The sequence below is a fragment of the Erinaceus europaeus genome, chromosome 12 (assembly GCF_950295315.1).
Source record: "Erinaceus europaeus chromosome 12, mEriEur2.1, whole genome shotgun sequence".
NCBI classification, from domain to species: Eukaryota; Metazoa; Chordata; class Mammalia; order Eulipotyphla; family Erinaceidae; genus Erinaceus; species Erinaceus europaeus.
The window spans coordinates 102,494,485-102,508,741 of NC_080173.1; the positions used below are offsets into that span (position 1 = coordinate 102,494,485).

Here is a 14,257-nt window from a genome sequence, read left to right on the forward strand (position 1 = left end):
AATCGACCGCTCCTGGAGGCCATTTTTCCCCCTTTTTGTTGCCCTAGTTGTTGCAGCCTCGTTGTGGTTATTATTGCCATTGTTGACGTTGCTTTGTTGTTGGATAGGACAGAGAGAAATGGAGAGAGGAGGGGAAGACAGAGAGAGAGGGGAGAGAAAGACAGACACCTGCAGACCTGCTTCACCGCCTGTGAAGCGACTCCCCGGCAGGTGGGGAGCCGGGGGCTCAAACTGGGATCCTTACACCGGTCCCTGCGCTTTGCACCACGTGCGCTTAACCCACTGCGCCACCACCCAACTCCCTGGACACACATTTTTAAGCAGCTGAATACACATGCTATTTTCTGCCAGGCAGTGAATAAAAATGTGCAATCCTTTGACCTGCAGCCTGATTCTTTCTGTCCTCATGGCCTCACTCCTAGCCCATCTCTCCCAGAGCTCACCAAGTCCCACCCCTTCCTAGGCCTCCCTGATGCCCCACACTGAGTGTCCCAAGCCTGGGAGAGACTGAGAGTTGAGAGGCAAATCTGCATCACCACGAGAATCCACAGTCCTCACAGCCAAGGTCCAATCTGACTTCACAGAGTACCTGGTACTGTACCTGGTTCTACCCACACACAGCAGGAGTGTGACAGCCACCCAGCTGAGTTGCTGACACTACCCAGCCAGCTGCTGCCAAAGTGACTTTTTTTTTTTTTTTTTTTTGCCAAAGTGGTCTGGTTTGACCCTGTCTTCTCACCCTGTCGCCTCAGTTTCTGTCTCTCTCCATGTCTCTGTATTTCTTAGGCATAGTTTTCTGTTCTGGACCAAGACCACTAGGTTTCTCCAGGTTATAGGTTACTTTCTAATATATTTATTTAATTTTATGGAGGGAGGGAGAGAGAGAGAGAGAGAGAGAGAGAGAGGAAGAGAGAGAAAGAAAATGAACCTAGGACAAAACTCAGCTTGAATCAAACCTAGGCCATTTTGTGTGCAAGTCCTGTGCCGGCTAAGCTATCTCCCCTGCCATGTCTCGGTCTTTTTTTCCCAATAATTATTTTTATTGTCACCAGGGTCATCACTGGGGCTCAGTGACGGCACAACAAATCCACAGTTCCCGGTGACGATTCTTCCCTTTATCCTTTTTTATACATTTAATTTCTTTCTCTCTTTCTTTTTTGATAGGACAGAAAGAAATTGAGAGGGGAGAACCAGAGAAGGAGACAGAGAGACACCTGCATCCCTGCTTCACCACTCATGAAGCTTCCCCCTGCAGTGGGGGCTGGGAATGGAGGCTGGGGGCTGGAATCCGGGCCCTTGTGTATGGTGATGTGTCGTCTACCAGAAGTGCCACTGCCCAGCCGCTGTAGGTCCCTAGTTAGAATTGCTACAGCACAAGCTTACCCTCCAGTCGGGAAGTTCTATTGGTGCCCATGTCTACTCACTGTCTCGGTGCCGTGCCAGAATCTCAGACCATCTTCTCCCTCTCGAGCTCCACTGACAGTACAACGAGAAGGAAGGAAGGCAGAAAATGCTGCCCATGCTACCTCTTCCATTTCCTCTTTCTGCACGGCCCCCACTGGCTGGCCCCTCGGTCGTCCCACACGTGGCATCGCTCTCTCTCTTCTGTTGCTTTCAGCTTAGTGCCTGGATCCTCTAGTCACCGCTGAACCATTTCTTGCCTTGTTAGGAATGTATTTGTTCAAAACCAAAATGTCCATCCTCTTAGCAATATGTGGGCTTTTGTTTGCTTTCTTTTCCCAGAGCATTGATCTGCTCTGACTTAGGATGGGTGATGCAGGCGGCTGATTCTGTTCTCTTTAACCAGTGCAGTACTCAACTCTGGTGTAAGGTAGTTTCTGGAGATGGAGCCTTGGACCCTGGGCTCTCAAGCATGACCATCTTTGCATAACCATTATGCTGTCTCCCCAGGAAAGCAACATACCCCAACCATACAGGGAACACGGGAGCACTGATTCTTTAGACGTCTTTTCTGCAGGTGAGGTCATACCCTCCTTTCAGATGGGGTCAAGTCTGTGGTCATACCACCCTGAACACACTTGATCTCATCAGACATGGGTTGCTTCAGCTCAGAGGGAAACTCACTTGCCCAGTACAGCATATAATTTGCATGTCTGAGGCTGCGGTTTCTATCCGCAGCAGTATATTATGGACTCTCTCTCTCTCTCTCTCTCTCTCTCTCTCTCTCTCTCTCACTTCCCTCTCTCATATGAAACTCCCATCTCATGTGAAATCAAACAAATCTTTGAAACTTTTTTTTTTTGCCTCCAGGGTTATTGCTGGGGCTCGGTGCCTGCACCACAAAGCCACTGCTCCTGGAGGCTGTTATTTTCTTCTTTTGTTGCCTTTGTTGTTTTATCATCGTTGTGGTTATTATTGTCGTTGTTGGATAGGACAGAGAGAAATGGAGAGGGGAAGGGAAGACAGAGGGGGAGAGAAAAACACCTGCAGACCTGCTTCACCGCCTGTGAAGCGACTCCCCTGCAGGTGGGGAGCCGGGGACTCGAACTGGGATCCTTACGCCGGTCCTTGTGCTTCGCACCATACGCACTTAACCCACTGCGCTACCACTGGGACCCCTGAAACGTATTTTTTAAAAAATAAACCCACAGCTGCTAGGTTCTGCCTCCTAGCCCCCCTCTTAGCTCACAGTGTGTTTGATTCTGTGCTTCTTCTGTGTCCACCTTAGGTGTCTTACCCAGTAATTGATTCCTTCAGGACTGAGGTCCCAAAGACAACTTTTGTATCCTGTTTCTGAGAGAGGTGATTTGCCAACAGTACTTCCCCCTTGGGGGTGGCAGGATCTTTATTGTTATACTTTCTGTAAGTTTCAGCCCTGGGTAACAGGCTGGGTTTTCACTCTTGAGTGACTTCACTGGTCATTCTACAATGAACAGATTTGAACTTGCATTTCTTTTTTCATGTCTTCTAAGAAACTACCCTACCCTCTCTTTACTTGAGTTCTGCGCTTAACCTGCTGCACTACCGCCTGACCCCAGTTGTTTTGTTTTTAAGTAGCCTAGTTTAGTTTTTTTATTTTTAATTAATTAATTAATTTTTAAATTTTATTTATAAAAAGGAACCACTGACAAGACCATAGGATAAGAGGGGTACAACTCCATACAATTCCCACCACTGGAACTCTGTATCCTATCCTGATACCCTGATAGCTTTCCTAGTCTTTATCCTTCTGGGATTATGAACCCAGGGACATTATGGGATGCAAAAAACGGAAGGTCTGGCTTCTGTCATTGCTTCCCCACTGAACATGGGTGTTGGCAGGTGGATCCACACTCCCAGCCTGTCTCTGTCTTTCCCGAGTGGGGCAGGGCTCTGGGGAGGGGGGGCTCCAGGACACATGGGTGAGGGCGTCTGCCCAAGGAAGTCAGGCTGGCTTCATGGTAGCTGGAAGCTGGTGGCTGAAAAAGAGTTAACATATAAAGCCAAACAAATTGTTGACTTTATTTATTTATTTGTTTATTGGATAGAGACAGCCAGAAATTGGGGGGTTAGAGAGGGAGAGAAACAGAGACGCCTGCAGTCCTGTTTCACCACTCATAAAGCTTTCCCCCTGCAGGTGGGGACCAGGGAACTCGAACCCAGGTCCTTACACACTGTGACATGTGCGCTCAGCCAGGTGCACCACCACCTGCCCCCCCAATTCTTTTTAAAAATAGGTTTCATCCAACTCTTTTTTTGTGTGTTTTAGTGATTTAACACTGTTTTACAAAATTATCAGATCTCAGGAGTATTTTCATACCTGGCATATGATGTAATTTTTTAAATATATATATATATATGTGTGTGTGTGTGTGTGTTGGGTGGTATATATATATGTATATATATATATGTTGGGTGGTAGTGCAGCGGGTTAAATGCAGGTGACGCAAAGCACAAGGACCAGCATAAGGATCCTGGTTCAAGTCCCCCAGCTCCCCACCTGCAGGGGAGTCGCTTCACAGGCGGTGAAGCAGGTCTGCAGGTGTCTGTCTTTCTCTCCATCTCTGTTTTTCCCTACTCTCTCCATTTCTCTCTGTCCTATCCTACAACAGTGGCATCAATTACAACAATAAGTACAACAATAAAACAAAGGCAACAAAAACCAGAATAAATAATAAATATATATATATATTGTTTTATTTTAATGAGAGAGAAAATAAAAACTATAAGAGCACTGATCAGCTCTGGCTTATGGTGGTGCAGGGACTGAGCCTTGGATCTTGGAACCTCAAGCATGAATGTCCTTTTGCATAATCATTTTGCTGTCTCCCTCACCCCATGCACATAATTATTTAATGTTTTATATTATTTATTTATTTTTAATTTCTTTATTGGGGGAACTAATGGTTTACAGTTGACAGTAAAATACAATAGTTTGTACATGCAAACATTTCCCAGTTTTCCACATAACACTACAACCCCCACTAGGTCCTCCTCTGCCGTCCTGTTCCAGGACCTGAACCCCCCCCCCCCCCAACCCCAGAGTCCTTGACTTTGGTGCAGGACACCAGCTCCAGTCCAAGTTCTGCTGTGTTTTCCCTTCTGATCTTGCTTTTCAATTTCGATCTATGAGTGAGATCATCCCATATGCATCCTTCTATTTCTGGCTGATCTCACTTCACATTATTCCTTCAAGCTCCATCCAAGATGGACTGAAAATGGTGAAATCATTCTTAATAGCTGAGTAGTATTCTATTGTGTATATATGCCACAACTTGCTCAGTTGTTGGACACCTGGTTGCTTACAAATTGTACTGCTATGAACACAGGTGCACATAGATCTTTTTGGATGGGTGTGTTGGGTTCCTTAGGATCTATCCCCAGGAGAGGAATTGCAGGGTCACAGGGCAGGTCCACTTCTAGCCTTCTGAGAGTCTCCAGACTGTTCTCCACAGAGGTTGGACCCACTGACATTCCCCCCAGCAGTGCAGGAGGGTCCTTTGTCCCCACAGCCTCTCCAGCATTTGTTGCTGCTGCCTTTTCTGATGTGTGACATTTTCACAGGAGTGAAGAGGTTTCTCATTGTTGTCTTTATTTGCATTTCTCTGACAGTCAATGACTTGGGACATTTTTTCATGTTTGTTGGCCTTTTGGTTATCTTCTGTGGAGAATATTCTGTTCATATCCTCTCCCCATGTTTGGACGGAGTCATTTGTTTTCTTGTTGCTGAGTCTGGCAAGCTCTTTACATATTCTGGCTATTAGTCTCTTGTTGGATGTGTGGCATGTAAAGCTCTCCCATTCTATATAGACTGAACCTGAGATCTCAGAACCTCAGGCATGAGAGTCTTTTGCAGAACCATGATGCTGCCTTCCCAGCCTGTAATTACTATTCATTAAGGGGCTGGGACAGGAGAGGGGGTTTCCCAGACAAAGTGGAGTTTTCCTGGAATATGGGCTCTCTGTCTTTTCTGACCATATCTGTAGATTTCAGGGTGTGGTGTTATCAAGGGCATGACGGAACCCTCCTAGCCAATATGGAGATGTTATGATGATGACAGTCCAAAGAGGCTCAGGGTCACTAGTGGGCATTTCAGTTGCCATCTTGATTCTAGTTAATTCCTTCCAGTTTGTGACTTGGTCCTTATGGAAGTGATTAATCTTGCCTCCAATTCTTCTGGCTTTGCATGGATAGGGTGCTCTCTCCTGACTAATCCAGCTTGCCTCAGTTCTCCAGAAGTCTTCTCTCTAGGTTAGGTCAGACAAAGGTCAGAATAACCCCCCCTCCCTTTTTTTTTCTTTCCTTTTTTCACCAGAGCACTGCTCAGCCCTGGTTTATGGTGGTGTGTGTATTAAACCTGGGACTTTGGAGCCTCAGGCAAGAGAGTCTCTTTGCAGAACCATTATGCTGTCTCCCCCTGCCCAGCATAGCCATTTTGAAGGCAGGGTTGCCTTGGCTCTGAGCTAAGGCTGGAAATAGCTCAGTTATACAGCAAGAACCAACACACCTGAGGCTCTAGTTCCCATCAACAGTGCCACATGTACCAGAGTGGTGCTTGCACTTCTCTCTCATGTGAACTTCATCTGGAAACAAACAAATCTTTGAAATGCATTTAAAAACAAAGGAAGCACATGGCTAATAGGAGCCGTGTGGGCTTTCTGACTTCCACTCCAGTGTTCCCTTTGCCCACAATGTGCTTAATTCTGTGTTTCTTCCTTCTCATATCTAGTTAACTCTTCCAGAACAGAATATGAGGATCCCTAGCCAATAAATGCACATTGGATAAACACATGATTTTATGTGGGAAGTCTTCCAGGAATTACTTTTGTTGCATTTCAACCAGGATTTCCACTCAAAGTGAAGAGGGATGAGAGCATAAGAGATTCAGCAGGGCAGGGGACAGGGGGTGAAGAGGAGAGCAGAGAGGCAAGGAGGCCATAAAAAAGGTGTGTCAAGTGGTCCAGGAGGTGGTGCAGTGGACAAATCATTGGACTCTCAAGCATAAGGTCCCAAGTTCAATCCCTGGCAGCAAATGTACTAGAGTGCTGTCTGGTTCTTTTTCTCTCTCTCCTCCTATCTTCTTCATGAGTAAATAAATAAAACCATAAAAGAAAGTTGCAGTGCAGAGAGTATGCAGACCTAGCTCTGCAGCTGTGCCTTCTTCTGCTCCTGGCAACACAACCCCAGCTCTGCAGTTAGTGCAGAGTGTCACTTACATGAGTGGATGGCAACTGAAAATGATATTGGGACAGTGGGTACCGGCAATTTTGCTCAGCTGCCTGAAGTTGAGAAAAAATGAAACAAGATGAGCTTGGTGCTTTCTAGGGTGTAAAAGCTGCTAGTGAACTCAACTCTCCTATCACAGCAAGTGAAAGTAGTGAAGCTCTTGCAGAAAACCCAGGACTTGATAGCCAGTCTTGTTATGAAGATGGGTGGCTGATCACAATGACAGAGAGTAATCCTTCAGAACGAGGTGGGCTAATGAGTGAAGAAGTAAGTGAAAAATACACAAAACCTATGGAGGAGTAAAGACTGGAGCCCCTAACTAAACCAGTTTGGAACAAAACACACAGTCTGAGTTGCCAGCTTTCTGTGGGCAGCTTTGTTCCTCAGGAATTATCTCCAACTAGACATGTCCAAGATCTCTCTGGAAGCTGAGAGGCCTGCTGCTCACTGACAGTTGAAAGTTGAGGGCTTCCTTACACAGCCAGGGTTGACCTTCCACTCCCATCTGTCTATGCACGAGGTCCTCTCCAAGAGTCCCACTCCCCAGCCCCACCTTGACTCGGGCTCAGTTGGCTAGTTTACCTCTGCACCGAAGCCAGATGTCCTGCTCTCCTCGTCAGAAAGCTTTGTGGTTTCATAATAGCAAGTATTGAACATACACACTTGCCCCCCAAGGCACCAGAATGGATGAACCTCCTGTTATCTCAGCCAGCTTCTGCAATCATCAACGAGTGTCTTTCATGGCTACACTTTCACCCACTTTCCTCTTTTTATGTTATCGCAAAGCAGATGCCAGGTATCCTGTTATCTAACCTATAAATGTCTGAGCATGTGCATTCTTTCATTGCTGTGGTTTCACTAAGGTCTCATGCCCGTACAACTTCACTGCTCCCAGGGGTCATCCTCCCCCCCCTCTCTCCCTCCCTCCCACTCTCCCTCTCTCTGTCCCTCTCATTTTAATTCCAGAAAAAGAGACAGAGAGAAGATAACACTGTACCACTCGTGAAGTTTCCCTGTGCAAATGTTCCCATGTGGTATCAATGTCTCCAACCTAGATTTTCCAACATAGTGAAGTCTGTGCTCTACCCAGGATGTCATTTCCGGCCCTTCACATGTGCCTTGAAACATCTAAAGACCCGGGGCCGTGTGATGGTAAACCTTGCTGAGCTCACCTGTCACAACGCACAGGAAATGCACATGTCGCCACCTGCAAAAGCAAAGCTTCATGAGTGGTGAAGCAGGGCTACAGGTGTCTCTCTCCTTCTCTATCTCCATCTTCTCTTTTGATTTTTTTCTTTCCAATAAATAATAAGTAACAACAGTACTAATAAAATGGCAATTTAGTGGCGGGTGGGGGGGCGCATAGTAGGTAAGGCATTGCCTTCCCAGGCTTAAGGTCCTGAGTTTGATCCCAGGAACTGCATGGGCCACAGTGATGCTCTGATTCTCTCTTTCATCCCCTCATTTATAAAGAAATCATTCTAATGGCAATTTCAGTAGCCCAGAAGGTGATGCAGTAGATAGGGCACTGGGTTCTCAGGCATGAGGTCCTGAGTTCATTCCCCAGAATTGCATGTGCCCGAATGATGCACTGGTCCTCTCTTCTGTTTCTTCTCTCTCTCTCTCTCTCCCCCTCTCCCTCTCCCCCTCCCTCCCTTTCAAGTAAATGAATACATCTTTTTAAACATGGAATTTAAATTGCAATTTCAAGCTAGATCACTGGGGTGGGCTTCCTTTATCATGCACGTGGCCTGGGTTCAAGCTTGGCTCCCAGCATATGGAGGGAAGCTTTAGTGCTGTGGTGTCTGTCTCTCTGTCTCTAACCTTCTCTTTATTTTTTATTTTTTAAATTTATTTTCCCTTTTGTTGCCCTTGTTTTTTATTGTTGTTGTTATTGATGTCATCGTTGTTGGATAGGACAGAGAGAAATGGAGAGGGAGAGACAGACAGACACCTGCAGACCTGCTTCACCGCCTGTGAAGCGACTCCCCTGCAGGTGAGGAGCTGGGGGCTCGAACCCCGATCCTTAAGCTGGTCCTTGAGCTTTGCACCATGTGCGCTTAACCCATTGCACTACCGCCTGACTTCCTGTCTCTAGCCTTCTATGTGAAAAAGTCAGCCTGGAGTTGTACAGTCCCACTGATGACAACAACGATAAATAAAATGACAATTTCATGTAATTCCATCTAGTCTTTACACTCAAGTCTTTTGTCTCAGGAGCTACTAATACATTAATATACTGCCTGTAACCCCAGGGAAGTCCTCTCACACCAGCACCCAGTCACTACTGAGGGGAGGAGTGGGAGGGAAGAGCTGAACCGGGAAGGCAGAGGACCACCCTGCCTCCTCCTGCCCCTCAGGTCGGCAGGTCCAGGGGAGCAGAGAGGCAGCTCATAGGCCTCCTCAGGACAGATACAGCTCCACCCAGATACCACATATCACAGTGGGAAGATGGCCACAAAGTGAAGAAACTCTTAAAAAATACAGAGATAACGATAACTGGATGATATGAGGGAATGGTTGGAACCAGAAGTCTTGGGTGTGGGCTGAAAATCTGGAAAAGGGAGCATTCAGATGAAATTAGAGAGCTGCCGGAGAGGTCCCATGGGTCTCTCTTCCTAGGGTGGTAGACAGTCGTGATCATAGAAAAAGACTTAGGGAAACTTTGGCTGACTCATATCTCCAGTCACAAACAGATGGCACCTCTGTTAGTTCCCCAGAACCACTCATGCACTTACACTGCTTAGAGGGTCTGGGGACCAGTCAAGTCAGCAGCAGTGCATGAGCAGAGCTTGGACTAGAACCTAGACCCGTCTTGAAGAAGACAGATGCCCTTGCTTGTAATCCACAGAAGGAAATGAAGGAGAAACACAGATGAAGAAAAGCTTATGATTCCCTTATGCCTAATATCCTTATACTAACTAGAGACTGCAGCTGCCATCTCCCTCCCCCTTCCTGAGCAGCTCAGCCCAAGGCAGCGATGATGCACTGAGATAAGTACAGCAAGGGAGGCATCCTGCTTGGCCAGAAGAAGTAAGATCCAGACGCTCATCCTAAGTAGCACCAAGGCCAAGGACCATGTGCTTGCGGTGTGCCAATGTAAAACATTTATCTTGTCTGCATTCTCTTTGTAACCTGAATGTAAAACTATGTAAGCCTATGCTGTTCCTTTGTTTGGGTCGCAGAGAAAGTCCTGGAGCTACCCAGTTCTCTGGATCACCAGTGTATTAAACTCCACCGCATCCAGCGGTCTCCTGTTCTGCAACAGAAATGCATCTTGCATGGCAGTTCACCGCAACAAGTTTCATAAAATAACAATCCTAATTACCAACAGTGCCCTCTGATCTTTTAATTTTCTTTCTTTCTCTCTTTCTTCCTTCCTTCCTTTCACCAGAGCATTTCTCAGCTCTGGTTTATGATGGTATGGGGGATTGAACCTGAGACTTTGGAGTCTGAGGCACCAAAGTCTCTTTCCATATCCATTATGCTATCTACCCCCACCCTGATCTTTTCTACTTTAAAAACATTTTTATTTATTTATTATTTGATAGAGACAAAGAGAAATTGAGGGAGGATGGAGAGATGGGCAACTGCATCCCTGTTTCACCGCTTGAGAAGTTGTTGCCCTGTAGATGGAGACCTGGCTTGGTCCTTGCATATGGTAAGATGTGTGCTCAACCAGGTGTGCCACCACCCAGCCCCTGATATTTTCTATTTCATCCTGAGTCTTGTCCTTGATTCTGGAGACGACTCACTAACTGGTTCACAACCTGCATTTGGGTGGTGACCTACAGCTTCATGTGCTGCCCTTGAGGGTGTATGGAGATGGAGGGCTGTAGGTGGCACTTCTGGGCTTGTCTACTTGGTAATGTATTTGCTCTTATTAGCAAATGCATATTTCATTTTTTGTGTTTGCTTGCTTGCTTGTTCCAACTTTAGTTGGGTCTTCTGACTTCTTGCCCGGTTATGTGAAACTCTCCAGCTCGTATTAAATAAATCATAGTAAATAAATAAGTAAATCTAAAAGAAAAAAAAAAGTTTGAGTTATACAGCCAGAACTTCAAGCCTTCAGCTTCCTGCCCCATCTGCCAGCTTCTGATCCCCACAAGGCCAGGGGCAACTTCCGCTCTGCGCTCCAGAGCCTCCCTCGCGGCGAAGGCAGCCCGGGGCCCCGTAGCAGGGGGGCCCAGTAGCAGGGGGCCCAGTAGCAGGGGGCCCCAGTAGCAGGGGGCCCAGTAGCCGGGGGCCCAGTAGCAGGAGGGCCCAGTAGCAGGGGGGCCCAGTAGCAGGGGGCCCAGTAGCAGGGGGCCCAGTAGCAGGGGGGCCCAGTAGCCGGGGGCCCAGTAGCAGGGGGCCCAGTAGCAGGGGGGCCCAGTAGCAGGGGGGCCCAGTAGCCGGGGGCCCAGTAGCAGGGGGCCCAGTAGCAGGGGCCCCAGTAGCAGGGGGCCCAGTAGCCGGGGGCCCAGTAGCCGGGGGCCCAGTAGCAGGGGGCCCAGTAGCCGGGGGCCCCAGTAGCAGGGGGCCCAGTAGCAGGGGGGCCCAGTAGCAGGGGGGCCCAGTAGCAGGGGGGCCCAGTAGCAGGGGCCCCAGTAGCAGGGGGGCCCAGTAGCAGGAGGGCCCAGTAGCAGGGGGGCCCAGTAGCAGGGGGGCCCAGTAGCCGGGGGCCCAGTAGCAGGGGGCCCAGTAGCAGGGGGCCCAGTAGCAGGAGGGCCCAGTAGCAGGGGGGCCCAGTAGCAGGGGGGCCCAGTAGCCGGGGGCCCAGTAGCCGGGGGCCCAGTAGCCGGGGGTACAGTAGCAGGGGGCCCAGTAGCCGGGGGCCCCAGTAGCAGGGGGCCCAGTAGCAGGGGGGCCCAGTAGCAGGGGGGCCCAGTAGCAGGGGGGCCCAGTAGCAGGGGCCCCAGTAGCAGGGCGCCCAGTAGCCGGGGGCCCAGTAGCAGGGGGCCCCAGTAGCAGGGGGCCCAGTAGCAGGGGCCCCAGTAGCAGGGGGCCCTGTAGCCGGGGGCCCAGTAGCCGGGGGCCCAGTAGCAGGGGGCCCAGTAGCAGGGGGCCCAGTAGCAGGGGCCCCAGTAGCAGGGGGCCCTGTAGCCGGGGGCCCAGTAGCCGGGGGCCCAGTAGCCGGGGGCCCAGTAGCAGGGGGCCCCAGTAGCAGGGGGCCCAGTAGCAGGGGCCCCAGTAGCAGGGGGCCCTGTAGCCGGGGGCCCAGTAGCCGGGGGCCCAGTAGCAGGGGGCCCAGTAGCAGGGGGGCCCAGTAGCAGGGGGCCCAGTAGCAGGAGGCCCAGTAGCCGGGGGCCCAGTAGCAGGGGGCCCAGTAGCAGGGGGGCCCAGTAGCAGGGGGCCCAGTAGCAGGGGGCCCAGTAGCAGAGGGCGCAGTAGCAGGGGGCCCAGTAGCCGGGGGGCCCAGTAGCCGGGGGGCCCAGTAGCCGGGGGCCCAGTAGCAGGGGGGCCCAGTAGCAGGGGGCCCAGTAGCAGGGGGCCCAGTAGCCGGGGGCCCAGTAGCCGGGGGCCCAGTAGCAGGGGCCCCAGTAGCAGGGGGGCCCAGTAGCAGGGGGGCCCAGTAGCAGGGGGGCCCAGTAGCAGGGGGCCCAGTAGCAGGGGGCCAGTAGCAGGGGGGCCCAGTAGCCGGGGGCCCAGTAGCAGGGGGCCAGTAGCCGGGGGCCCAGTAGCCGGGGGCCCAGTAGCAGGGGGCCAGTAGCCGGGGGCCCAGTAGCAGGGGGCCCAGTAGCCGGGGGCCCAGTAGCAGGGGGCCCAGTAGCAGGGGGCCCAGTAGCAGGGGGCCCAGTAGCAGGGGGCCCAGTAGCAGGGGGCCCAGTGGCAGGGGGGCCCTGTAGCAGGGGGGCCCAGTAGCAGGCGGCCCAGTAGCAGAGGGCGCAGTAGCAGGGGGGCCCAGTAGCAGGGGGCCCAGTAGCAGGGGGCCCAGTAGCCGGGGGCCCAGTAGCCGGGGGCCCAGTAGCAGGGGGGCCCAGTAGCAGGGGGGCCCAGTAGCAGGGGGCCCAGTAGCCGGGGGCCCAGTGGCAGGGGGGCCCAGTAGCAGGGGGCCCAGTAGCAGAGGGCGCAGTAGCAGGGGGGCCCAGTAGCAGGGGGCCCAGTAGCAGGGGGCCCAGTAGCAGGGGGGCCCAGTAGCAGGGGGCCCAGTAGCAGGGGCCCCAGTAGCAGGGCGCCCAGTAGCAGGGGGCCCAGTAGCCGGGGGCCCAGTAGCAGGGGGGCCCAGTAGCCGGGGGCCCAGTAGCAGGGGGCCCAGTAGCAGGGGGCCCAGTAGCAGGGGGCCCAGTAGCCGGGGGCCCAGTAGCAGGGGGGCCCAGTAGCCGGGGGCCCAGTAGCAGGGGGCCCAGTAGCAGGGGGGCCCAGTAGCCGGGGGCCCAGTAGCAGGGGGCCCAGTAGCAGGGGGGCCCAGTAGCCGGGGGCCCAGTAGCAGGGGGGCCCAGTAGCAGGCGGCCCAGTAGCCGGGGGGCCCAGTAGCAGGGGGCCCAGTAGCAGGGGGCCCAGTAGCAGGGGGGCCCAGTAGCAGGAGGGCCCAGTAGCAGGCGGCCCAGTGGCAGGGGGGCCCAGTAGCAGGGGGCCCAGTAGCAGGGGGCCCAGTAGCAGGGGGGCCCAGTAGCAGGGGGGCCCAGTAGCAGGGGGGCCCAGTAGCAGGGGGGCCCAGTAGCCGGGGGCCCAGTAGCAGGGGGCCCAGTAGCAGGGGGCCCAGTAGCAGGGGGCGCAGTAGCAGGGGCCCCAGTAGCAGGGGCCCCAGTAGCCGGGGGCCCCAGTAGCAGGGGGCCCAGTAGCAGGGGGCCCAGTAGCAGGGGGGCCCAGTAGCAGAGGGCGCAGTAGCAGGGGGGCCCAGTAGCAGGGGGGCCCAGTAGCCGGGGGCCCAGTAGCCGGGGGCCCAGTAGCCGGGGGCCCAGTAGCAGGGGGCCCAGTAGCAGGGGGGCCCAGTAGCAGGCGGCCCAGTAGCAGGGGGGCCCAGTAGCAGGCGGCACCCTATAGCCCAGCTTCCGGCACCGGAACTCGGCCCCGCCTTCACGCAGAAGTCGGTGCCGGCCCTCGCTCACGCATGCGCATTGGCCGACAGTCCGTCCCTACAGGGCTCTCCCAGTGTGCTCTGCGCAGGCTGCAGCCTCCGGCCCTTCCCCGTCCCCACCCCCCCACCCAGCAGCGCCCACCGTCGCCCAGGTCGCGCTCAGGTCACCTCGTGTCACACTGTGGCTCGGATCCAGGGGCTGGAGCCGAGGGCGGTGGGCAGCATCTCCTTTCCCCAGAGCACAGGCCCCAACCTGGTTCTGCCCATCTCCAGCATTTCCGGGCTTTGTCCCGATCGCCGGCCTTGCCGGACGTCATCCGCCGTCGTTTCCATGGTGACCGGGCCTCCTGCACTGGCGCCTTCTGGGAGTTGTAGTCCCTTTTGTGCGCGCCGGCTGCAGGCTGTGGGGTGGCAGCCAGCGTGAAGCAGGGCTGCAGGTGTCTCTCTGTCTCGGTCTCCCTCCGCCTCTCAGCGTCTCTCTGTCCTCTCTAACACAGGTTAGGAGAAAAAAAGTAAAAAATGGACGCTGGGAAGGGGTGGCTTTGTAGTGCGGGCACTGAGTCCCAGCGGTAACTAGGTGACAATAGGAAG

The 14,257-nt window shown here is 52.9% G+C and overlaps 1 long non-coding RNA gene across 1 annotated transcript; it reads right to left on the reverse strand.

Annotated features, from left to right (window-relative positions):
* Positions 1-5,169: 5,169 nt before the first annotated feature.
* On the reverse strand, positions 5,170-13,940 carry LOC132541775 (uncharacterized). The gene is made up of 4 exons (XR_009552868.1): positions 13,835-13,940; positions 10,459-10,686; positions 7,839-7,873; positions 5,170-5,687 (listed from the first exon to the last, which is right to left on the reverse strand). It is a non-coding gene; the product is annotated as an uncharacterized LOC132541775 (long non-coding RNA).
* Positions 13,941-14,257: the final 317 nt, after the last annotated feature.